Source organism: Balaenoptera physalus (genome assembly GCF_965194825.1).
Source record: "Balaenoptera physalus genome assembly, chromosome: 19".
Lineage (NCBI taxonomy): Eukaryota > Metazoa > Chordata > Mammalia > Artiodactyla > Balaenopteridae > Balaenoptera > Balaenoptera physalus.
In genome coordinates, this window is record NC_138900.1 from 45,459,386 (window position 1) to 45,485,827 (window position 26,442).

Here is a 26,442-nt window from a genome sequence, read left to right on the forward strand (position 1 = left end):
GACTCAAATATGCTGAAGACTTGTAACTTTCTGAATAATCTACCTTGTCAGGTTAGAGCAGTATTCAAAAATATAAAAATTAGGGTTTTATTAATATCATGACTTTATATATCCTACATATTCAGTAGGTATGTGTCCTTAAATTTCTTGGGTAATCTTCACCCCATAAACATAGATAATTTTTGAGAAGGATAATTCATCATTTAACTACATGTTCTTTGATCTCTTTACTTTTATAGGATTCTTCCTATAAACACAGTCCAAAATTGGAAAATAAAATTCTTTCATCAGGTAATTTCCAAAATTTTACTTCTGAAAGTGTCATATCATGTGCTAACACTGTACATAGACACCAAAATATTTTTAAAAGACAATAGGCACAATATGTAAAAGATATCGAGAGCTATAAAACTATACATATCCATAGGTTAATAGAATTTAGGAAAAGAAGATTTAGAAAACTTAAAAGAAGCATAAAGCAAAGATCTTTATCCTCCCTTTAGTAAGAATATTATGTCAGAACTGATTATGATAGCTCTACATATATTACATTAATAAATAATAAAATTAATTTTCATTTGTTGGCATAAGATTCAGGTACCCTTACTTAATAATGATGAAATATTAATGAAATTCAAAGATAAAGAGTGTTTCTAGTCATTGTGAGATATTTCTAGGCACCTGGGATACATAGACCACATCCTAATCCCTAGTACCTGTAAATATGTTACTTTATATGGCAAAAGTGACTTTTCAGACGAGAGTAAGGTTACAGGTCTTGAAAGAGGGTGCTTTATCCTAATCACATGCATTCTGAAAACTGAAAAATGATGGAAGAAGAGAGATGTGATATAAAAAATATTAGACTTGCTGTTGCTGGCTTTGAAGATGTAGGATGGGGCCATTAGCCAAAGAAAGTAATGAATAGCCCTCATCTTATAAGCAGCAAGAAAAACAAGGACCTGGTTCCTACAACCCCAAGGAGCTGAGTTATGCTAACAACCCAACGAGCAAGAAATAGATTCTCGCCTGGCGCCTCCAGGATGGGATATGATTTGCTGACACCTCAATTTTAGCCTGATGAGATTTGTTTCAGATTACAGACTTATAAAACTGTAAGATAATATATTTGTGTTGTCTTAAGCTTGTAAATTTTGGGTAATTTCTTATGCAGCAACAGACAACTAATACAGTATGTTATATATTTTGTTTGTCTTTTGTAGAATGGCCCTTACACAGTGTTTTCTGAATACCCACTGATAAAGAACTTTCATAAGGTTCTACAGTGAAAGTACAGTCATGAAATATTCTCATACATATGAATTAGTCACACTGACAGGGTTTGAAGTGGGGTGTTGAGGATGGTGTTCCATGCAGCTGATGGATTAACTATTAAAATAATATTTTTAGATAAAGAAATGGGATTACAAAGAAAGTTAATTATGTTGAAATAAAATTGTCAAAGTGTTTTAATTATGGCATAGAAATATAAGTGCTTCCTCATTAACATATTAAATAATCTCTTAAGTACTGTAAATTTTAAGTAGCATTATTAATAAACAATATTTCAAGGTGTTTGAAACACGGTAATAAGATAAGAAAACATTTGTGGTAGCCACAAATGACAGTGTATTAAAGACTCTGTGCTTTGTTTCCTTCATTAAACATAAAACAAAAAACACTAAATTAGGTGTATTTTTTTCCCCTCTGAATTCACAGAACTCCTAAATTCTATCATAAACACATGGATAAAAATTCCTTCTCTGTGTCAATGGACTGATTCAACTCCAAATCAACCAGTGAAAAGTGAACTCTTAGAGATGATCAAAGAACAGGTATATTTTAAAGACTATCAACAATTTATCTCTGAGTAACGTGAACCTATCACATTTTTATGAACAGTTGGAATAACCATTTTCCTCAGCTCTTATCAGAATAGTGAATCCTTGATAGGTTAAGTAAACCAAATGGCACCCTCTTGTTTTACCCTTTGTTTATGATGGCAAAATTGAATTTTGCAAATTTTAATGATCTCATTTTCTTTCAACATCTCCTATTAGTCACATGGAAAAGTGCCCTAAAACCAACAACAACAAAATAGGTGCTGTGTGCTGTGATACAAATATGATAATTGCACTCAAGATGCTCACAAATAGAAGTGAAATTAGGTATGTAAAGAAGTAATTGATAATACAGCAGATAAACCATATGTATACTTTATTAGGTCTGTGAGGCAGTGATGGGGTTGGATGGATGGGGAAGCCAGAAACAGTTAGGTGTGATTAGGCACTTGTTCAGAGAAGAGGTGAACTGAGCTGGTTCCTGAAGACTAGATACCCTGTAGATCAAGAGTTTTCAACTTCACACTGTTGACATTTTGGCCTGAGTAAGCCTTTGTCATTGTAGATCATCCTAGGGATTGTACAATATTTGGTAATATTCTTGGTCTTTAACTACTAGGTGCCAGTACCCCGTCCCCCAAGTTATGGCAGATGTGTCCAGATAGTTCCAAATGGCCCTGGGGAGCAAAATCACCCCTGAGCTGAGAATAAGTGCTCTAGGACCATGGTATACTCAAAGTATACTATAGGTCTCAACAGTATTCGCGCCACCTGGAAGCTTGTTATAAATACACAGTCTAAAACCTTCATTTTCACAAGATTCCTCAATGATTTGAATGTACATTGATTTTGAGAAGCATCCTTCTAGGCTGAGAGGCCTCCCAGAAATAGGAATAACGTGTACATTGGCAAGAGGGCATGGCATAGAGAAATTCAAGTGGTTGGAGTGTACAGCAAGGGTGGGACGCAAGCCTGGAGAATCAAACAAGAGCCAGAAGACAACTCACCTTGACAAGCTCGTAAAAGCATCCAGATACTCTCTGGGGAAAGGGAATCAGTGAATGGTTTTAATCAGAGAAAGAATCTGATCAGATTTGCCTTTAAAATATAATTTTATGTGTGTGCAGCTCTACTGTCACTTTAATTGAATGAGTAGACTAAGGAATGGGTGATTTGTGAATTTCTTTCATATCACACCTCAAATTAGCAACTGTTAGCTTTCTGGTTAATTTAAGAAGATGACCTCTTCCTCTGATCAAAGCAGCACAGTGATGGTACAAGCAATTGTCAGGAAAAAATGCAGAGCAACATTCAATATTTCTTTAAGAAGGAAGTCGTGTAATGTCTAGAGAGACATCAGGTTAAGATTAAATCTTTATATCATGTTGAGATGGGTTTCCTGCTGTTCTAGAAATTAATTTGAGTTAATCATGATCTTTCCACCCTTTGTCATCCTTTTCTCCATAGCTGAATTAGTCCATAGCACAGCAGCCCTACAAACTGGGAGGCCTGATTTTTGAGTTTGGCCTGAGGATAGGAAGTCAAAAGCTGGCAGAAGACGGATGCTTTGCAGAGGTGACAAATTTCGTTTCCTGGATAAAGTTGCTGACTGCAGTGTTCCAATTGGAGTAGCTTATCTGCCCCTCCAGATGTTGAAATAATGACAGATAATCAGAGAAAGCTTGACAAGAGGAAGAAAAGGCCCCGCTGAAGAAGCCAGCCTGTTTGTATGTGGGAAAATGAAAGCAACACTTACTGAGATCCATCTTCTGATGAGGTGTGTATATACGCCATTATAGCTAAAAGATGTGTTGCTGTACACACGTCCATGGTGGGAAATGAGAGGATTTTGTCTTGTTGGAGATAGAGACAATACACAATTATGATTCTTCTTTCCCCACAGGATTAATAAATCATTATATCACTTTATTAAATATGAAACGACCTCTGGTACCTGTGTTGAATGACAGGACACCAGTTTATAATGACTGGATGTGTACTACTGCATTTTTCACAGCTATGGCAGATAGGTGAATTCCTTATTGTGCACAAAATTTCCAGCACTTAATATTGAAGATGTGTTCTGAAGTCATTAACTTATTTCCAGATATCTAAATGAAGTATATAATTTAATACATAGTAAACAAGTGCAAGAGAAATCTTTTTTTAACAAGTTGAAATTTGGGGCAGCTGCACAATAATTCACACAATATTGATCTTGGTGATAGATTAAAGCATGAATAGGTAATAGAGTGAATAAAAAGATGAATAATTAAAAGTTTGACTTATCTAAAATGCACATAAGTATACAGTGTTTGAAATGTCGATGATAACTGATGTGTGTGTGCTCATGTATGTGTGTGTGTGGAGAAAACGAAAATTGTGTTGTTTTATGTGTATCTTCTTCCGTATTGTTACATCTTTGTTTTTTCCTCTCTGATTTTTATTTTCAAAGAGGTCATCAACCTCCTGTGAGAGAAACTTGTTCTCACCAGAGGAAAACTCCCCAGTTGTAAAATACGGTTTGTAAGATGAAAGAAACACTTCTCCAAAGATTTCACCTCTCCTAAGAGGTTTCTTTGCATCTTACTTAGACTGCTGAAAGAACGTTTTCACAGTATTCTTTGCAGTAACTTTTCATTCGTGGCTGAAAAGCACTTATCATGAAATTCTTTCTGCAGTGAGTTGAAATCTAACTCTCCATTGTGGCCTCTGAACCATACTCCTCAAGTAAATCACTATATGACTGAATTTGAAAGCTGTATTCCAGCTAGATTAATGAGCATACCAAAGAGGGGACATGGGGAAATCAGAAAGAGAGAAGAATTGTAGAGTAGTCAGGGTATGGCCTTTATTAATCAGACTTGGGTTGAAACAGAAAATTCCATAGCTTCCTGGTACTGTTTTGGAATGTGACACCTCTCAGACTTCCCTTAGTACCTCTAAATAAGCCACAGAGGAGAGAGCACGTTTATATTACATTTGTTTTTCACATATAAACAAACTAGAATGCCAGAACTTTTTGAGGGTGTAGCAAGGGCTGCTTCACAGACGATATGTTTTTCTCAAGTCCTTAAATTGGCATTTAGGGAAAAGTACAATCATTTGAGTCTTCTGAAGATCCACGTGAAGTGAGTAACAGAAATGGATATATAATTTAAAAAAAAAATTTCCTGATGAGTAAACCAGAGAATATGTTTATGTTTTCTCTTTGCTATCCATTATCTATATTGTTGGAGAAGAGATAAGATACGGGCTATACAAACTTATGCAATTAAAAATTATGGTTCCTTCAGGTATATTTGTGTTGCAGGATCTGTATTCCAAAATGATTTGGCCAATTACTAAATCACATTTCCAATCTGTGATACATATAACATATACTTGTTTTAGTATAGTTGGATACCCCTTGGCCAAAATGCGTATGTTTTTTTGCAGTAAAAAATACTTAACATAAAATTCACTGTCTTAACCATTTTTAAGTGTATGATATTGTTAACTGTATGCACATTGTCAGCAATAGGTCTCTAGAACTTTTTCCTCTTGCAAAACTGAAACTCCATATCCATTGAACATCAGTTCCCCATTTCTCCCTCTCCCAGCCCGTGACAACCACCATTCTACTTTCTGTTTCAAAGAGTTTGGCTATTTTAGATATCTTATGTAAGTGAAATCATGCAGTATTTGTCATTTTGTGACTGGCTTATTTCACTTTGCATAATATCCTCGAAGTTCATCAATGTTGTGGTATATAACAGGATTTTCTTTTTTAAGGCTAAATAATATTCCATTGTATGTATATACTGAATTTTATTCATCTGTTGATGGATGTTTAGGTTGCTTCCATCTTTTAGCTATTGTGAATAATGCTGCAGTGAATATGGGTGTGTATATATTTATATCTTTTAGACCCTGTTTTAAATTCTTTTGGATATATACCCAGAAGTGGAATTGCTAGAGCATATGTTAATTCTATTTTTAATTTTTCAGAAACCCCATACATTTTTCCATAGCAGCTGCACCATTTTACATTTCCACCAACAGTGTACAAGGGTTCCTTTTTCCCCCTGCATCCTTACAATCATGTGTTATTTTCTGGGTGTTCGTTTGCTTGTTTTTAATAGTGATCAACCAAATGGGTGTGAGATGATATCTAATTGTGGTTTTGATTTGCATTTCCCAGTTGATTAGTGGTGTTAAACTTCTTTTCATATGCTTGTTGGCCGTTTGTATATCTTCTTTGGAGAAATGTCTTTTGATGTACTTTGCCCATTTTTTAATTAGGTTATTTTGGTTGTTGTTGAGTTGTAGGTATTTTTTACATATTCTGGATATTAATACCTTATCAGATATATGGTTTGCAGATATTTCCTTCCATTCCATAGGTTGCCTTAATTTTGACTTTTGTAGTGTTTTGTACTTTACGAAATATGATCATAACTTTTTAAAAAAATTTCTCTTTCAAGACATTCTTTTTATTTTTTATTATTTTTTAAAATTTAAAAAAATATTTATTTATTTATTTGGTTGTGCCAGGTATTAGTTGCGGCAGGCAGCCTCCTTAGTTGTCACGTGAACTCTTAGTTGCAGCATGCATGTGGGATCTAGTTCCCTGACCAGGGATCGAACCTGGGCTCCCTGCAATGGGATCTCGGAGTCTTAACCACTGCGCCACCAGGGAAGTCCCTATGATCATAACTTTTATCTTGAGCTTTTATATATTCCTCAATGAAATTGCAACCTAGTACCAATGGATTTTAATGTTGTAGCATTAGATTTAATACAAATATTCCCTCTACCACTTCTACCTATACCAACAGGTATATACATTCTCATTCTCTTTTTCTCTCTGTCTCTCATGTTCTTCTCCCCAGTATTTTCTAGTCTGTATTGAATTCCCATTTGAATTTTTCACTTTTTCATGAAGTTAAAATTTATGGTAAGACACATGGTGATATTAGTGAAAATATAATTGTATTTAGGGAATAGCATGAAACTATCCAATTTTCATTTATAGCAATTAGAAATACCATGGGACACAATATAGGAGTTTTGAAGACTCAAATTGCATTATAAGATCAAATACCTTACTTACATATCATATTGTCTGATCTGAAAGTCTGGTCACATGGATGAAAAAGGACTCTTTGTGCTTCTTCAGAAAGCAGCAGCAGTCTGGGATTGAAATTTTGTAATATTTTATGTTGATGGACCAAGGATAGAATATTTAGAATATGGTATCTCATAGAAATTCCAGGCCCTTTGAAAATTTCTAAAAGTAATAATAGAAAATAAATCCAAAGAATGACCTCAATTCAGTAATAGCTATAATGATATATAATACTTTGCCAGTAACTATTATACATGTTTAACTTGTAATATGTCTTTTAATCTGCACCACAACCCAATATGATTGATAGTATTATTACTCTCATTTTGCAGATGAGAGTTCAAATGTGATGGAACATGCCCATGGTTACAAATATGGTATGAGGAAGTGAGCAGATTTGAACCCAGGAAGTTTGACAGATTCCATGTGCTTCACTACTCCATATTAACTCCTGTTTTGCTTACCTGCTTTAATGGCTTGAATATATTATTTATTAGATCAGCATATCAATATATAAATGAAAATTGTTAATTGTCAAAAATCTGAGATTAAGAATATTTAAAATAACGTCCTTGGAAATTGATGGCTTATGTCTATTTTGCAAATATTTAATGTTTAGGAGCAGACAGTGCCTTTTGGTTAGAAAAGAGGGTTTTGTTTTCATTAGAAACCTGGTTTAGAATAATTTGTCTCTTTTATAATGAGGTGAATGGCCAGATTTGCCAAATTGTATTTCATGAGACCTAATTAAAATCAGGTGAGAGGGCAAACATGCGTCACCATGTTGTTTTTAATAAAATGAAAATCAAATGGGACTAATTAGGGAGAGTGACAGCCTTCATTAGATTCCTTGGAGACTGCAAAATAATATGGTTAACTTTCCTGACTATCCAAGAAAATATAGAACTCGGAGCTCATCTTCAGTCACTAAAATGTTACAAATGTAGAAGTAAACAAAATCTGAATTCTTTACTTTTCTGTTACTCATTACCTGTGGGACCTCAGAAGAGTTACATTAGATGAGTTTCTCTATTTACTAAGCACAGCATTTGAATGGAAATATGTTTGTAGCCAGAGTTCTGTGTGGCAGTTGTGGCCCTAGGCCTTGGACAGCTCCCTCATGAAAAGTGCCGTAGGGGAGCAAAATCTGCCACCCCAAAATGTCTCCTTGGCATCTGGATTATTTGAAGTTAAAAACACGCCCAAAAAGACTCAGAAAGAAACTGACCTTCTTTCTAACTGCCTGAAGAATGTAGATAGAGGATCTGTTCCAGGAAGATAACTATAGTATGCATTAGGTGTACCAGCAGGGAGGAGCCCAGCAGAGTCTGTTAAAATTCCTCTCTTTGTGTCCCTCTGTCTCTGCAGGGCCCAGCAAACATTTGTTTACCAAACATTTGTTTTTCCGTCTCCATGAGAATTGCCGTCCTCCCCTTTGAAGTCCCAAACTATTGCCCCAATTTCCTCTTTTGTCTTTAACTAAAGATGGTGTTTAAGGTGAGGGTTTTAGCCATCTTGACAAGTTACCTAGTTCTCCTGGGTCTCTCCCACGTATACCTGTTATTAAACTTTTGTTCAATTTTCTCCTGTTAACCTGTCTTCTTCAATTTAATTCTTAGACCAGCCAGAAGAACCTGGAAGAGTAGAGGAAATTTTCTTCCTCCTTGACAGTGCTTACAAAATCATTGGGGAAGAAAGATATATAAATAGACGAATACTTCTGAAATAATCACAACATATATTGGGACTTTTTCTTTCCCCCCAAAGAAATTGATGTTGGGGAGGTGTAGAAGTATGTTAATGAAAGCTTACAGTAAATGTTACCAAACTCAGGTTTGACTGCTCACCACTTGAAAGCCAGTACTCAAGAGACAAGTGTTGGTTGGAAAGGAAAGTTTGCTTTATTCAGGAGGCCAGCAACCGGGGGAGAAGGTGGACTCATGTCCAAGAACCAACTCTAAAGATTCTGCTGGACCATGAAAGTTTTTAAAGGGAGAAAGGGGATGTTAATCACAGTTAATCATTTGCGGAGGAGGTCAGAGTCTTCGTTATCTTCCACTGTGTGCAGACTTTCTTCTGATTGGTTGGTGGTGAGGTAACAGGGTAGTGTTCCAGGACTCTTGTGCTCAGTCTGAAGTTGCCATCCTCCACCCGGGTGGGGGCCTTAGTTCCTGCAGAGGAACTCGAAGATACTGTTTTGTGTATTCCTTGAGGAGGAACCAGGACCCTGCCCCATAGCTGCACTATTGTTTCTTGACTGTTCCTCCTTTGTTTCTGCATCCTCTCCCTTGCCTGATTAGCAACTGTTCGAATCTGCCCTTTGGAACTCAGTCAGGGAAGGTCAAGGAGGCTGAATGAAGCCTATTTTTTTTTTACAAACAAGAAACGAGAGATCCAGAAAGGATTTGTACCCAGGAGGGCCCCATGGGGTCTTGCTCGGTTTCAGTCCTCCCTTTTCTTTGATACTTTTCAATCTTGAGGAGAACCGGTGTTGAACAAGAAAGGGAATACCATTTTAGAGAGGTTAATCATAAACACTTTGAGGAACTTGGTTTTAGGGGGACTGGGTTTCATAAAGGCCTGGGAGATAGCAAGGGTCAAACTTTCTGGTTTAGCTAAGTGACAGTTGCTCTGAACTTAATGTGAGAAGTCCCAGACACAAAATCACCTACAGGTTACATACTGATAATCGTCTCCCCAGTGAACAGAGCCAGCTAATATGAGGTCAGGACATTTATCATCCAGTGTCAGAGTGTGATTTCACATCCAGAGAGGCCACACTTGCTGTAGGGACTTGAAATAGTGATGCTGCCTCACTCGATCTCAATTTCTTCATCCTTAAATTCAAAGGGTTGGTGCAGTTGAATATTATTCAGCATTAAAAAGGAAACAAACTACTCACATATGCTACAGCATGGATGAACCTCAGAGTTACTATGCCAAGTGAAAGAAGTCAGGTGCAAAAGACAACATGTTGTATGATTCTGTTTATCTGTGTTATGTCCATAACAGGGATATTCGTAGAGACAGGAAGTAGAATAGTGGTTACCTAGGGTTAGGAGTGGGAACAAAGATTGTCTGCAAATACGTATGAGGAATCCCTGGGATGATTGAAAGCTTCTAAAACTGAATTATTATGATGATTGCACAACTCTGTAAATTTACCAAAACTATTGAATTGAATAATTAAAATGGGTGTATTTTATGATATGTAAGTTGAAACTCAATAAAACTGTTATCAAAAAATATCAATAGAAAGAAAATTTGACCTAGTGGGGATAAATTCCTGAAGACCTTCCTAGGTCTGAAATCCTGATTCTATGATTCCAAGTATAGTTTTCTTAAAATTCATTTTCTGTATTTTTTTTTCTTTAATTTTTAAATTAAATCAAGATATCCTTATTTAAGGATACGGCCTCAACAAAGATGTTTATCTCACTTGCTCCGAACAATGTGCAGAACGTTTGCCTGACACTTCTTACTGTCTTTCTGCTCAGGTCTGGAAATGCTCATTGTCCTCATCTCACTGTATGCCATGAGATTTACTCTGACCACATAAACTTCCTCTGAAAGGAAAAACCAGGGATACCAATTTAGACCTTACTGAATCTTTGTCCTCTACGTGATCTAATTCTTAAGATTTTTGGAAGAGTTACCCTTTCTAAAATGAGCTGTGGAGGTCTACACCTTAATTAAGATAATTTAAGTATTATTATTTAGGTCTTCTGAAGGAAAGGGGTTCTGCTCTGTTTCATAATAATCAGTTTCTTCGAGGGGACGATGCGCAACATGAATCATCAGTGTTCTTAGCAGAAGTTAATTTTGCTTGTTAAAAATGAACAATTGCATCTTAGCATTATCTTCTTATTTAGAATATTAGGATTTCTTGTCTGGTCAGCCTTACAGAAAAGAAAAAAAAAGAGATAGAGAGCTCATGTGCAGATTTTGTAATAGCACACACATGTCTTTTGCCACCCAATTGCTTCCTTCATTTATTCAACAGTGCTTGAAATTCCATGTATCCCTAATTAGGGATGACATAAAAGTGAATATAACCTTGGCAGAGAAGATATGGACTTTAAGTTCCTTCTTTTATTTCTCCTTTCATTTCTTCTTTTCTTCTTTCTATACAGACTGTAAACTCCATGAAGTGAGGGATGAGGTAGGATTTTCCTTTGCATTGTATTCCTAGCACGTCTCAAATAGCCTTGTTCAGTGGATAGATATTGGTGGATGAGAAAGTGAACAGTTTACACGACTGTGCAAAGTCACAGTAATGAATCCTGAGAAATGAAACTGAATGAAACAGATCTGGCTCCTATTATCATGTGGTGTGAAGAAGACAGGTATTCGACAAATTATGATACAGGTGAAGGTCACAAAAGAGAATAAATAAAACATGTTTCCACACTCTTCGGTTACCATTTATAGCAGTGATTCTCATCCTCGTTTCATGTTAGAATCTGTGAAAAACTTATAAGGAAAATAGGAAAGTCTCTGACCCACACAAGGGCAAAATTAGAATCACTGGAAATGGGACCAGGGCAGTGGTATATTTTTAAACTTCTAAGTAATTCTAGTATATAACTAGGTTTGAGGTCTTCTTATCTGCAAGGTCATGATAATCCAGTCTGGACAGGGGTACGGACATCTCTGCTGTCCTACAGACTCTGGTAGCCTCTTACCTGTTGGCTTTCTCTACTCAGGTGGGACTCTGGCCATTTACACCCTAAACGTCACCTCACATCCTTGCAGACTGTTCACACAGTCCTCAATATCAAGTTGTATTGAGAGAGCATTTAATTTAGCAAATAATACTCTATCTACCCAGTCTTCAAAAATAGAAATGTTCAGACTTCTCCCTGTGTACATTGAATTACTCAACAAGTCTGTCAATCTCACTGTCTGTATTTATTTATTTATAATTATTTATTTATTTGTCTGTGCTGGGTCTTAGCTGCGGCACAAGGGATCTTCGTTGCGGTATGCAGGATCTTTAGTTGTGGCATTTGAACTCCTAGTTGCGGCATGTGGGATCTAGTTCCCTGACCAGCGATCGAACCTGGCCCTCTGCATTGGGAGTGTGGAGTCTGTAGCTGCTGGACCATCAGGGAAGTCCCTGTATTTATTTATTTATTTATTTTACATCTTTATTGGAGTATAATTGCTTTACAATGGTTTGTTAGTTTCTGCTTTATAAAAAAGTGAATCAGTTATACATATACATATATCCCCATATCTCCTCCCTCTTGCATCTCCCTCCCAGCCTCCCTATCCTACCCCTCTAGGTGGTCACAAAGCACAGATCTGATCTCCCTGTGCTATGTGGCTGCTTCCCACTAGCTATCTATTTTACATTTGGTTGTATATATAAGTCCACGCCACTCTCTCACTTCGTCCCAGCTTACCATTCCCCCCTCCCCGTGTCCTCAAGTCCATTGTCTACGTCTGCGTCTTTATTCCTGTCCTGCCCCTAGGTTCTTCAAAACCATTTTTTTTTTTTTTTAGATTCCATATATATGTGTTAGCATATGGTATTTGATTTTCTCTTTCTGACTTACTTCACTCTGTATGAGAGATTCTAGGTCCATCTACCTCACTACAAATAACTCAATTTCGTTTCTGTTTATGGCTGAGTAATATTCCATTGTATATATATGTGCCACATCTTCTTTATCCATTCATCTGTTGATGGACACTTAGGTTGCTTCCATGTCCTGGCTGTTGTAAATCGAGCTGCAATGAACATTGTAGTACATGACTCTTTTTGAATTATGGTTTTCTCAGGGTAAATGCCCAGTAGTGGGATCGCTGGGTCGTATGGTAGTTCTATTTTTAGTTTTTTAAGGAACTGCCATACTGTTCTCCATAGTGGCTGTATCAATTGATATTCCCACCAACAGTGCAAGAGGGTTCCCTTTTCTCCACACCCTCTCCAGCATTTATTGTTTGCAGATTTTTTGATGATGGCCATTCTGACTGGTGTGAGGTGATACCTCATTGTAGTGTTGATTTGCACTTCTCTAATGATTAGTGATGTTGAGCATCCTTTCATGTGTTTGCTGGTGATCTGTATATCTTCTTTGGAGAAATGTCTATTTAGGTCTTCTGCCCATTTTTGGATTGGGTTGTTTGTTTTTTTGATATTGAGCTGCATGAGCTGCTTGTAAATTTTGGAGATTAACCTTTGTCAGTTGCTTCATTTGCAAATATTTTCTCCCATTCTGAGGGTTGTCTTTTCGTCTTGTTTATGGATTCTTTTGCTGTGCAAAAGCTTTTAAGTTTCATTAGGTCCCATTTATTTATTTTTGTTTTTATTTCCATTTTTCTAGGAGGTGGGTCAAAAAGGATCTTGCTGTGATTTATGTCATAGAGTGTTCTGCCTATGTTTTCCTCTAAGAGTTTGATAGTGTCTGGCCTTACATTTAGGTCTTTAATCCATTTTGAGTTTATTTTTGTGTATGGTGTTAGGGAGTGTTTTAATTTCATTCTTTTACATGTAGCTGTCCAGTTTTCCCAGCACCACTTATTGAAGAGGCTGTCTTTTCTCCACTGTATATTCTTGCCTCCCTTATCAAAGATAAGGTGACCATTTGTGCGTGGGTTTATCTCTGGGCTTTCTATCTCATTCCATTGATCTATATTTCTGTTTTTGTGCCAATACCATACTGTCTTGATTACTGTAGCTTTGTAGTATAGTCTGAAGTCAGGGAGCCTGATTCCTCCAGCTCCGTCCTGTATTTATTTTTAAAGTCATTTTTCTCTATCTCATCAGCTATGGTGAGACTTCATAATCTATGATCTAGTGACTGCATTGGTATTCTAAATATTTTCTTTCTCCCCTCTCCAGTTCACTTGGTAGTCCCAGAGCAAAGTTATCTCCCTATAACTCACATCATGTTATCCACTGCTTTATAAATACCCTGAGTAAAGATAAGACAAAACAAAGCAAAGTTCCTTCAGAATAGCCTGTTATAAAAATTTTAGACTCCTTAAGGTAGCAAACACAACTTCTTACATAGTTTGAATCTAGCACTTACTTCTAATCTCTTCTCTACCTGCTTCTCCTCTACCCTGTAAGTCATTTGCCTTAATTGATCTGTTTTTTAAACCTCTCCTAATCTGTATCTGCCACACTTCTAAACTCAAATGCCTTTCTTCCCTACATCCCTGAAACTCCCCACCACCTATTCAAAAGCATGCCTGTTTTTCTTCAAAGTCAAGTTCAAATGCAAATTCCTGTGTGAACCCTTACCTGTATTCTGCTTTTTAGGGATTTGAAGCATGTTGTTGGTTTTAGCAGAGGAAATAAGAGTTACTCTTAGCCCTTCTAATCCTGATTATGTGACCAAAGATAAGGCTTATATTAAGCAATGGATTTTATTTAAAGCTTACAGTTCTACCCATTCCTCCAAAATCACCAAGAGTTTGCTTGAGTCATTGATTACTTACAAGTGAATACTGGAAAATTGTGGATATGGAGAATAGTTACTTTTTTTAAACCAAAATTCTGGAAATAAGGTTGAAACTGGGATGCCAGATATGATCAGTGTAAGTCTGTCTTTGTATTTTTCAGCATCATAAATACAGCCTACAAATAGTTTACTATGCTCTAGAATACAGGAGAAAAAATTTAAATGAATATTCAGTGTGATTTGTGGAAAGACAGCTCAGAGGTGTATATCTTGCAGTGGAACTGTTCTTATGAAATATTATTGCCCCTCAAATATATATACCATTCTGTCTTTTTAACAAATTTTTCTTCAACACTTTTCCAATAATTGTGACTGGAGAATATATACTGTGTAATTACTATAGGCGATTTAGTACCATAGCTAGAGTATAGAACTGGAGCTTTTTTGGCACCTGATTCATAATTCAAGGAACCACTGAAACTTTAAACAACCAGGAAGCCCACATATTATGAGAAACAGTAACTAGGGAAAGTCTGGGGATACATGGTAGGGCATTGTATCCTCACATAATAAAGCAGGTTATTAGATTTCCTAAAATAAGTAATCCCAGAAGAATGGCTGTATATTGCTGACTTCATGAGTCACCCTGAAGACCCACTTCTATTTAGAGAGTGAATCGCTTGGATTAGAAAATTTGCATTTAAATGGTCTATTTCCCCCTTGCAGCTACAGGTTTCTGATAGGATAATACTCCTCTTTCTTTGTGCAGCACATGCAGAAAGGGTCACAATAAATCCCATCATTGTGATGATCCAAGAGTTTATCAAAGGACTTTGAAGGTATTCTAACAGACATATTTGAAATATGTTTTCCTGTATCTCCTTTTGGGAGTTTTGAAATATATTTAGGATAATTAGCTATTTCCCTGCAGGCTATCTTTATGAATTTGAGAAAGATGCCATCCATTTTCTTAGTAAATTAAAGAAAAACACATATTTGAAAACTAACTGCTAATTTCAATAGCAAAATAGGCAATAGTTTAACACTTATAACAGTCTCTTTCTAATACTGCATGCCTCTTAGAGAAATTAATAAAGAACAAAAGGAAATATAACCCAGAATCTTGGTGTTGAATATTTCTCATATAGAACCTTAGAAACAGCCACTACGGCTGGAAATTATCTCTCATATTATATGGTATGACATCCTAAGTTTAGAAATTATTTGTCCAGTTTGCAAAAAGGGAGACTTATGACTAGAATAATTCAAAGGATGTAGAAACATGTGGGGCTTGTTGTAGATGTTTTATCAATATCAACATGCTTTTAAGACCCTTCTGAGACTTAGTCCAATGTACTGTCCATTACAGTAAGAGGTGCCTGTAATGGAAATGTCTGTATGAAGCGGATAAGAGACAGGGGAGGAAGAAGAGCTTTGTTCCCATCTTGTGAATGTGTGTGTGTATATAACACACTTCCAAACTTGAGCTAATGGAAGGATATACCCCCTGCTCTTTGTTAGAATATATCAACACATCACAATTTCAAGTCTCACTAATTTAATTTAATTTATTAATTTATTTTGATTCTAATATAAATACACACAAGATTTATTTCCTTAGGGAAACTAAACACAACTTACAAAAAAAGAATAAACGTAAAAATTGCTAGGAAAACCAGCTGTAGAAAGAATAGTAAGTAAAGGGGAGCATCTTATCATATACTAAACATATCTCATAGCTTCTTTTTAAAAAAACAAACAAAAACTCCAAGAAACAATGTAGTACTGTCATATAAGTAGAGGAAACAGTAAAATAGAATAGAGTACATAAGAATTTGTAAGTGAAACTGAGCTGGACCCAGTGGGGCCCTCCCATATACACATCCTTTCTGTGTCTCCCATTTCTTCTTTGTAGGAAATAGGCTTCATTCAGCCTCCTTAACCTGCCCTGAGTTCCAAAGGGCATATTCAGACAGTTGCTAATCAGGGAAGGGAGGGGATACAGAACAAAGGAGGAGCAGTCAAGAAACAATTGTGCAGCTATGGGGCAGGGTCCTGGATCCTCCTCGAAGAATACACAAAACAGTATCTTCCAGTTCCTCTGCAGGAACTAAGGCCCCCACCCAGGTGGAAGATGACAACTTCAGGCTGAGCGCAAGAGTCCTGCTACACCACCTTGTTACCTCACCACCAGCCAATCGGAAGAAAGTCTGCACACACTGGAAGATAACAAAGACTCTGACCCCCTCCCCAAATGATTAATTGTGATTAGTTTCCCCTTTCTCCCTTTAAAATCTTTCTTGGTCCAACAGAATCTTCAGAGTTCGTTCTTAGACATGAGTCTGCCTTCTCCCCAGGTTGCAGGCCTCCTGAATAAAGCATCCTTTCCTTTTCCACCAACACTTGTCTCTCAAGTATGGGCTTTTGAGCAGCAATCAGCCAAACCTGAGTTTGGTAACAGATTATGGCACCCAATGTGGGGCTGCACTCTCGTGGTGTCTTGCTGCTCGGGGTTTCCTGGAGTAGTCAACTGGCCATGCAGTGTGCCAGGACGATTGAGACAAGCCAGCTGCTCCTGGCTAGCCGGCCCGCTCCGAGAGGGTTATTTTTAGGGATGTCTCAGCAGCTGCTGAAACTGTTTGTTTCAGGGATTCTTCCTGTTTCTCTCCTGCTTGGCACTGGCTGCCAACTTTTGCTTTTGGTTGGTGGAAATGGAAATGTGCATCTGATACAGCTGATGAGCACCAGGACTGGTGAGCCCACCAGTGTGCATGTGGGCAACCTTCCCCTTGTGCTGTTTTGGCATTTTGCCAGTTGGTTCTGATGTGCGTCTGTCATTGAAGGCAGTTTGTGTTGGGGAAGCCTTGCTTGGGACCCCGTACTAGTCATCCTCTCGGCGAATTTGTGACGGATATGTCTTTTGGTATGTGTGTATTCCATTTGTATGATTGATATTCTTGTTGCCTTTTTGTAGAACGGGAAACTCAGGTTCAGTTCTACCTCATAGCCCCTTGGGGCACATTCTGGGTGATTGGAAGGATTTTAGCTATGATCCTATGACAAAAGAAAGAAAATTACTCTTTTAACACTGCGTGGCCACAGTATTCTTTAGATTGAAGAAAAAATTGGTTAAGATGAAACAACTTTGAAATTCCAAAACTGGTTCCTTTTGTATATGCAGTTAGAAAAAGCTGGCTTGATAAAACATCTTTTCGGAATTCTGACTGTGAGGGAACAAGTCCTTCTAGGAGGAACTTGCATGTCCCTCCCCATGCTCTTAAAATGTAAATATTCTGCCTGGGCTTTCAGGAACTTATCTGATCTATAGTCCCTGAGACTGAGAGAAAAAAAAGTCCTTTTTAAACTCAAGCAGAAAAACGGTGAGATCTCTGTTTCTGTCTTTATGTAAAAATTAACTTGTGAATGAGCTCTTTTTAATTGACTTAACAGTAAGCACTTACAAATTAAATACTTCTAAATATAAAAGAAACTGGCTGGAATGAATTTCAGGTTCACATGATCTGAGTAATACTTAGTACTGAATATCTGGTATTAAAGCTAGCTTAAGCTTGTTGTTTGATTAATATAGAAATGTCTTTAGAATCACCAATATTAAGTATAATACTTTTACTGTACCTAGGTTTCCTAGAAGTCAAATAAGACCTTATTATATCTGTTGCAAATTTGTCTGCAAGGAAAATAACTTGATATGATGAAACTTCAAGTAAATGTAAATGAGATAAGAGGTTTTTTTGGGTGAATTTGTTAGGAAAAATTATGTTTCGCAAATGTCTGCTTTAAGGATAGTCTCTGCAGATTTTGGTAATTTTAAACTAAGTTAAATGACGAGAATTCATTGACTCTCTGGGTCATTTCAAACAGGATAAAATATTGGAAGGTTAGTTGCTGGATGGATCTAAGGTTACCTACCTTTGCCTTCTTAGGAGAGGAAGACTAAAGCATAAGTTTTCCAATCAGGAAATGCTGGTATGACAAACAGTTCACAATTACTTGGTTCTCAGTTTTTGTTAGAGGTTAAGTTTTTAAGGGTTAAAATTATAATATGTGTAATTAAAGCTACAACAATAAGAGAAACATTTCAGTAATGCAGGAAAGTAAGATGTGTGATTTCAGGACTTCCCTGGTGGTCCAGTGGTTAAGACTCCATGCTTCCACTGCAGGAGGCATACGTTCCCCTGTGGTTGGGGAACTAAGATCCCGCATGCTGTGGGGTGCGGCCGAAAAAACCCCAAATACAAAAAACCATCTATGCACTGATGACTCCCAAATGTCTCTCTCTATCCTAAAGCCTCTACCCTGAATGTCTTGGTAGCAGACCTCGGATATCTCAGGCATCTTAGACTTAATATAAAAAAGGACTGCAAAAAAAAAAAAAAAAAAGATATGTGTGATTTCAATAAAACAAGGTATGAGCAATGGAATTACATTTTGTTAAGGGAAAAGAATGGTAATTTTGTCCTGGAGCTGGTTGTTTCTGAATGGAGAAGAAAATAAGGGACAAAATTAATATGGATACAGAAAGTCATAGAAGGTTTCTGGAAAAGGAACACTGAGAAAAGAGTTTTGTACATGGTCAGGATTGGCTAAGGTTGGATTAAGTTTAATTAAGTAAACAGATTTTGTTATTATGAGTATGCTGGTGCAAGACTGGAGTTTGAGTCTCTCTCTGTTAAGAGAACAACATTTTCTTGCAATGCTGCTTTTGATAACAGACTGTGTGATTTTCTGTGGCTTTAAGTGATCTGTATTTGCTTTTTTTTTAAAAAAAAATTATTTATTTATTATTTATTTATTTATGGCTGTGTTGGGTCTTCGTTGCTGCGCGCGGGCTTCCTCTACTTGCAGCGAGCGGGGGCTACTCTTCATTGTGGTGCATGGGCTTCTCATCATGGTGGCTTCTCTTATTGCGGAGCACAGGCTCTAGGCACGCGGGCTTCAGTAGTTGTGGCTCGCGGGCTCTAGAGCGCAGGCTCAGTAGTTGTGGAGCACGGGCTTAGTTGCTCTGTGACATGTGGGATCTTCCCCGACCAGGGCTCGAACCCATGTCCCCTGCATTGGCAGGCGGATTCTTATTCACTGCGCCACCAGGGAAGTCCTGTATTTGCTTTTGAAATCTTCTGTCACTTTGGTTAAGTGAATAAGTATTGTTTCACAATGACCTATGATCCTATTTAATCAGATACTTTGAAACCTTTTTGATATTTTTGACAAACACCCCAAATATAAAATTCTAACTGAAGTTCTCTAGACCTCCAACTAGAGGAACCCTGGTGCATCTCAATCGAGATCAAATTAACTAGGAGTATTCGGTATGTTAAATTACATAGGAAAATCCTACCTGCTCCATCTGGGCTCCTTTCCCTTTCAGGCATTGAGCCATCTGGGCTCACTGTGAGCCACTCTGGTCCATTCTCTTTCAGGAGCTGGGCCTCTCTGGTGGCCTCCATCTGGGAGTAGTAGTGGAATCTCTGGGCTACACCACCTCTGATTTTCTGTCTTTGCGACTGTACCGTATTTGTTGATTGTGTTTTTGTGTGCATTGTTTTAGGGTGATCCACTCCCACTTGTGCAGGCTGGGAATTCTACCTACTTTGTCTGGGCTCACTTCCCTTTCAGGGAGTGAGCACATCTGGGATCGTTGTGAGCCCATCTGAGCTCATTGTGGGCCAGTATGGGCCTGTTCTCTTTCGAGAGCTGGGCCAATCTCTTTGGAAGCTTCTGTCTGGGAGTAGAAGTAGAATTTTTGGCTACACCTCATCTGATCTTTTGTTTATGGGACCTTGTTCATTGTTCATATGTGTCCATGTATTAGCACTTGCATTGGCTGGTTGAGAAGTCTCTGGTTTCTGAGCTCTGATGACACCAGGGTATACTTCCCTGTTGCATTGGCTTTGACTATGGGTAGAACATTGGTTGGGATTTTCCCTTTCTGGGGCTAGGGAACTGCAACCCTGAGAGACCATTTTACATTGCACTGGTTTGCTGTTTGGCCATGAATAATTAAATATGGGTGATCAGAGCTCTGTTCTGTCTTATAGTAGGTCTATATTTATAAAGGTTATTGTGTTAGCCATGCTTTTGCCCTGATGTTCAGGAGTAAAAGAAAATTATCTAGTGAAGTTATCAGAGAGTGTAACTACTCATGACGTATCACTGCTTGCTTTAAGTGTACTGCTAAAAGCACATATACAATGCTTGTGTAACAATTTGGTATAAGTGATTAAATGTATGGCCTGTAAAATATTTCCCCATTAGCATACCTGTGAGCCTATTCACAATATCTGATTAGTTTTCCCTCAAGGTGGATAACTAGGCCATACATACACACACACACACACACACACACACGTATATGTATATATATATATGAAAAGGAAGCCTAGCACTGAGGGAAATGGTGGACCCAGAGAAGGTGACGGCTACCCTGGCATCGGGGGACAAATGTTTTGGTATGTCAGAGGATTTGCAATCAAAAGGGGAAATGATGGGAAAATCTATATGTATTGAGGTATGGGGAAGTCATTCTGGCTTATACATGGTTTAACTTAAACTTTACTGACTGGAGTGGCCTCTTTTGTGGCCTTTCAAACATGCATTATACATCTGCTTTGGCCATTGAGGAGGGAAATACATTTGAAAGTCAAAATGGAGTAGCTATGGTTCAGACATTCAAGGTAAAACTAGGCAGTCATCATGGATGTAATTTCAGACACATTCCTGTATAGCTAAAAACTTGAATTTTCTGGACTGTGTCAGACCTGGGGATGCCCCCCAGCCATTCTCAAAGTAGTATCTGCTGGCAGCTGCAACCTTTTGGTCTCCTCTTGTAAATATTAAATTTTTTAGGCAATGTTATTGGTTTAGATAAGATGTTAGAAAAAGGAGACTTATGTGTATAGGCCAAGAGCTCCTGTTAGTACCATATCAGAAATTAAAACCTACTTAGATAAAATTAGACAACTGTCTACAAGTATCCACTGAAGTTCTAGGTCCAGACTGGGTTTCAGGCTTATTCTCCTGAATTTCTCAGGGAATGAGATCTATTTTGTCTGTTAATGTTTGGGTTGTCACTAGTCCTACTTCTAACTGGGTCTGTTGCACTAAAATGGTGGACTAAGGGATTGAGACGTTAATCATACAAGACTTGGATATAGGACTTCGAACTCAGGAGTATTTCCAATTCAGTGTCCATTCCCGAAATCAAGGCAGGACTAAACCCCGTTTCAGCAGGAAGCAGCCAGAGTAGTTATTGCCCCTGTAACCTGAAAGATTTGGGGAAGGTTGAAACAGTAGTGTGGATTGAAACCAAGTCCCCTTAAAACCTGGTTTTGCTGCTGAGTTTATGATTAATCTCTCTATCCAAAACATTATTCCCTTTCTTGTCTAATACCTGTTCTCCTCAATATTGAGGAGTATCCAAAAAAGGGGTTACTCCTCCTCAAAGAATATACATAACAGTATCTTTGAGTTCCTGTGCAAGAACTAAGGCCTCCACACAGGTGGAGGACTGTAACTTCAGGCTGAGCAAAAGAGTCCTGGAACACCACCCTGTTACCTCACCACCAACCAGTCAGAGGAAAGTCTGCACACAATGGAAGATAACAAAGACTCTGACCCCTTCCCCAAATGATTAACTGTGATTAACTTCCCCTTTCTCCCTTTAAAATCTTTCATGGTCCAACAGAATCTTCAGAGTTGGTTCTTGGACATGAGTCTGCCTTCACCCCCAGTTGCTGGCCTCCTGAATAAAGCAACTTTTCCTTTCCAACCAACACTTCTCTCTCAAGTATTCGCTTCTGAGCAGAGAGCAGCTGAACCTGAGTTCAGTAAGGTAAGTACATATGAAATTGAGTATAAGTTAAATATCTCAAAGCACTGATGCAAAGTTGGCCTTTTAAAAATAGATGGTACTGGAGAAACTGGGTAACATTTAGGAACGTGATTATATTTGATCTATTCCTCACACTGTATACAAGAATAGTTTTTATTTATTTTTAACTTTTGAACAAAATTTTAAAAAATTTTTTGTTTTTATTTTTTACTTTTTATATTGAAGAATATTTGATTTACAATGTTTTGTTAGTTTCAGGTGTACAGCTAAGTAATTTAGTTATACATATACATATATCTATTCTTTTTCAGATTCTTTTCTCATATAGGTTATTACAGAGCATTGAGTAGAGTTCCCTGTGCTATACAGTAGGTGCTTGTTGATTATTTTATATATAATAGTCTGTATATGTTAATCCCAACCTCCTAATTTATCCCTCCCCCCCACCTTTCCCCTTTGAAAACAATGTTTGTTTTCTAAGTCTGTGAGTCTGTTTGTAAATAAGTTCATTTGTATCATTTTTTTAGATTCTGCATATAAGTGATATCATATGATATTTGTCTTTCTCTGCCTGACTTATGTCACTTAGTATGATAATCTCTAGGTCCATCCATGTTGCTGCAAATGGCATTATTTCATTCTGTTTTTGTGGCTGAGTAATATCCCCTTCTATATATGTACCACATCTTCTTTATTGACTTCTCTGTTGATGGACATTTAGGTTGCTTCCACGTCTTGGCTGTTGTAAATAGTGCTGCATTGAACATTGGGGTATATGTGTCTTTTAGAATCATGGTTTTCTCTAGATATATGCCCAGGAATTGGATTGCTGGATCATATGGTAGCTCTATTTTCAGTTTCTTATGGAACCTCCATACTGTTCTGCATAGTGGCTGTACCAATTTACGTCCCCACCAACAGTGGAAGAGGGTTCCCTTTTCTCCACACCCTCTCCAGTATTGTTTGTTGACATTTTGATGATGGCCATTCTGATCAATGTGAGGTGATACCTCATTGTAGTTTTGATTTGTATTTCTCTAAAATTAGCGATGTTGAGCATATTTTCATGTGCTTTTTGGCCATCTGTATGTCTTTTTTGGAGAAATGTCTATTTAGGTCTTCTGCCCATGTTTTGATTGGGTTGTTTTTTGGGTTGGTTTTTTTTTTTGATGTTGAGCTGCATGAGCTGTTTGTATATTTTGGAGATTAATCCCTTGTTGGGTGCTTCATTTGAAAATATTTTCTCCCATTCTGTGGGTTGTCTTTTCATTTTGTTTATGGTTTCCTTTGCTGTGCAAAAGCTTTTAAGTTTCATTAGGTCCTGTTTCTTTATTTTTGTATTTATTTCCATGACTCCCGGAGACAGATCCAAAAATATATTGCTGCGATTTGTGTCAAAGTGTCTGTACCATACTGTTCTGATTACTGTAGCTTTACAGTATAGTCTGAAGCCAGGGCGCTTGATTCCCCCAGCTCCGTTTTTCTTAAGATTGCTTTGGCTATTAGGGGTCTTTTGTCTTTCTATACAAATATTAAGATTTTTTTTCTATATCTGTAAAAAATGCCATTGGTAATTTGATAGGGATTGCATTTAATCTATAGATTACCTGGGTATTATAGTCATTTTGACAATATTGATTCTTCCAATCCAAGAACATGGTATATCTTTCCATCTGTTTGTATCATCTTTTATTTCTTTCACCAACATCTTATAGTTTTTGAAGTACAGGTTTTTTGCCTTCTTAGGTAGGTTTATTCCTAGGTATTTTTTCTTTTTTTCCCATATAAAAAGATCAATTTATTATACCTTTTGTTTGGTGGGATATCAGTTCCCTTTAAAACCCTACTATTCAAGTACAAATGATTGATTATGCTTACAAAGTATTTGCAATTTCACTCTTCTTCATTTATATTTTAAAACAGAACAGCTATCTGGTTACAACAGTTAACAAAAAATCATGAAGACTGCAAAAGGGAAAGCCTCTGCCTCAGGAGGCTCTAACCAACCTCCTGCTTCCCATAGGATCCTCTAAAAACTGCCTGGCCTCCATTGGGACAAATGTCTGAATTAAAGAAAAACTGGGTGCCTGCTTTCCATGGTGGCCAATTCCAGTTTGACAGTGTTTTGCCTGCTGTCTTTATACTTTATGTTCTGAAGGTTTCTTTCAATCATTACCACTGTATTGGGTGGGAACCCTGTTCTACAAGGTAATGCTGTTAACAATAACAAACTGAGGATGTGTGGACAACAATTTCCTAAACTCACACTTATTCTTAAATATGGGAAGTTCAACCTTTAAAACAGAAAGCCAAGAAAAGAATACAGTGGAAGGAGGATTTTACTTAAATGACACTATTGAAGACTATGAGGTCAGTGTTGACATCTAAATGTTACTAAATCAAGCAATACAAGTAAAACTATTTTCTGTCCCACATTTTGCAGTAGGGAATTGTTGAAGAAAACACACTTCTTTCACTCTCACAGTAAGATAGAGCAGGAGTTTCACACTGCAAATACTCAGATCCTGTTTCTGTTCTCTTAGAAAGCTTTTGAGAGAGGTTTCTAAATTCTCTTCTGGTGTTCTAGATTAAACGAGGACGTCTATTCAGACAGCTATGTCTAGGGTATTGGTATTTTATTTTTTTTGATGTGATGGTAAATGGGATTTTTTCCCTTAATTTCTGTCTGATCTTTTGTTGGTAGTGTATAGAAATGCACCAGATTTCTGTGTATTAATTTTGTATCCTGCAACTTTACTGAATTCATTGATGACATCTAGTAGTTTTCTGATAGCATCTTTAGAATTTTCTATGTATAGTAACATGTCATCTGCAAACAGCGACAGTTTTACTTCTTCTTTTCCAATGTGGATTCCTTTTATTTCTTTTTTTTTTCTGATTGCTGTGGTTAGGACTTCCAAAACTATGTTGAATAAAAGTGGCAAGAGTGGACATCCTTGTCTTGTTCCTGATCTTAGAATAAATGCTTTCATCTTTTTACCACTGAGTATGTTGTTAGCTCTGGTGTTGTCATATATGGCCTTTACTATGTTGAGGTATGTTCCCTCTGTGCTCACTTTCTGGAGAGTTTTTAATCATAAATGGGTGTTGGATTTTGTCAAAAGCTCTTTTCTGCCTCTGTTGAGATGATCATGTGGTTTTTATTCTTCAATTTGTTAATGTGGTGTATCACACTGATTGATTTGCAGATATTGAAAAATCCCTGCATCCCTGGGATGAATCCCACTTGATCATGTTGTATGATATCCTTTTAATGTATTGTTGGATTTGGTTTGCTAATATTTTGTTGAGGATTTTTGTGTCTGTGTTCATCAGTGATATTGTACTGTAATTTTTTTTGTGTGGTCTGCTTTTGGAATCAGGGTGATGGTGGCCTCATAGAATGAGTTTGGGAGTATTCCTTCCTTTGCTTTTTTTGAATAGTTTCAGAAGGATAGGTGTTAACTCTTCTCTAAATGTTTGATAGAATTTGCCTGTGAAGCCGTCTGGTCCTGGACTTTTGTTTGTTGGGAGTTTTTAAATTTCAGTGCTTGTGATTGGTCTGTTCATATTTTCTGTTTCTTTGTGGTTCAGTCTTGGAAGGTTGTGCTTTTCTAAGAATTTGTCCATTTCTTCCAGGTTGTCCATTTTATTGGCATAGAGTTGCTTGTAGTAGTCTCTTATGATCCTTTGTATTTCTGTGGTGTCCATTGTAACTTCTCCTTTTTCATTTCTAATTTCATTGATTTGAGCGCTCTCTCTTTTTTTCTTGATGAGTGTGGCTAAAGGTTTATAAATTTTATCTTTTCAAAGAACCAGCTTTTAGTTTCATTGTTCTTTTCTAATTTTTTCTTCATCTCTCTTTCATTTATTTCTGCTCTGATCTTTATGATTTCTTCTACTAACTTTTCATTTTGTTTGTTCTTCTTTCTCTAGTTGCTTTAGGTGTCAGGTTAGGTTGCTTATTTGAGATTTTTTTTGTTTCCTGAGGTAAGACTGTATTGCTATAAACTTCCCTCTTAGAACTGCTTTTGCTGTGTGCCACAGGTTTTGGATTGCTGTGTTTTTGTTTTCATTTGTCTCTAGGAAGTTTTTTATTTCCTCTTTGGTTTCTTCAGTGATCCATTGGTTGTTTATAGCATATTTTTTAGACTCCATGTGTGGTTTTTTGTTTGTTTTACAATTTTTTCTTGTAGTTGATTTCTAAACTCATAGCGTTTTGTG

General features: G+C 37.1%; 1 long non-coding RNA gene across 3 annotated transcripts in view; it reads right to left on the bottom strand.

Annotated features, from left to right (window-relative positions):
* LOC309649485 overlaps positions 1-26,442 on the bottom strand; it is a 274,375-nt gene that overhangs the window by 30,145 nt on the left and 217,788 nt on the right. For 2 of the 3 annotated variants that reach the window (XR_014257138.1, XR_014257139.1), the window contains exon 4: positions 15,924-17,420. The exons of the other annotated variant lie outside the window; for it this stretch is intronic. This is a non-coding gene — a long non-coding RNA (uncharacterized lncRNA). Of the gene's footprint in view, positions 1-15,923; positions 17,421-26,442 lie in introns of those variants that run through there. 3 annotated transcript variants of the gene reach the window in all.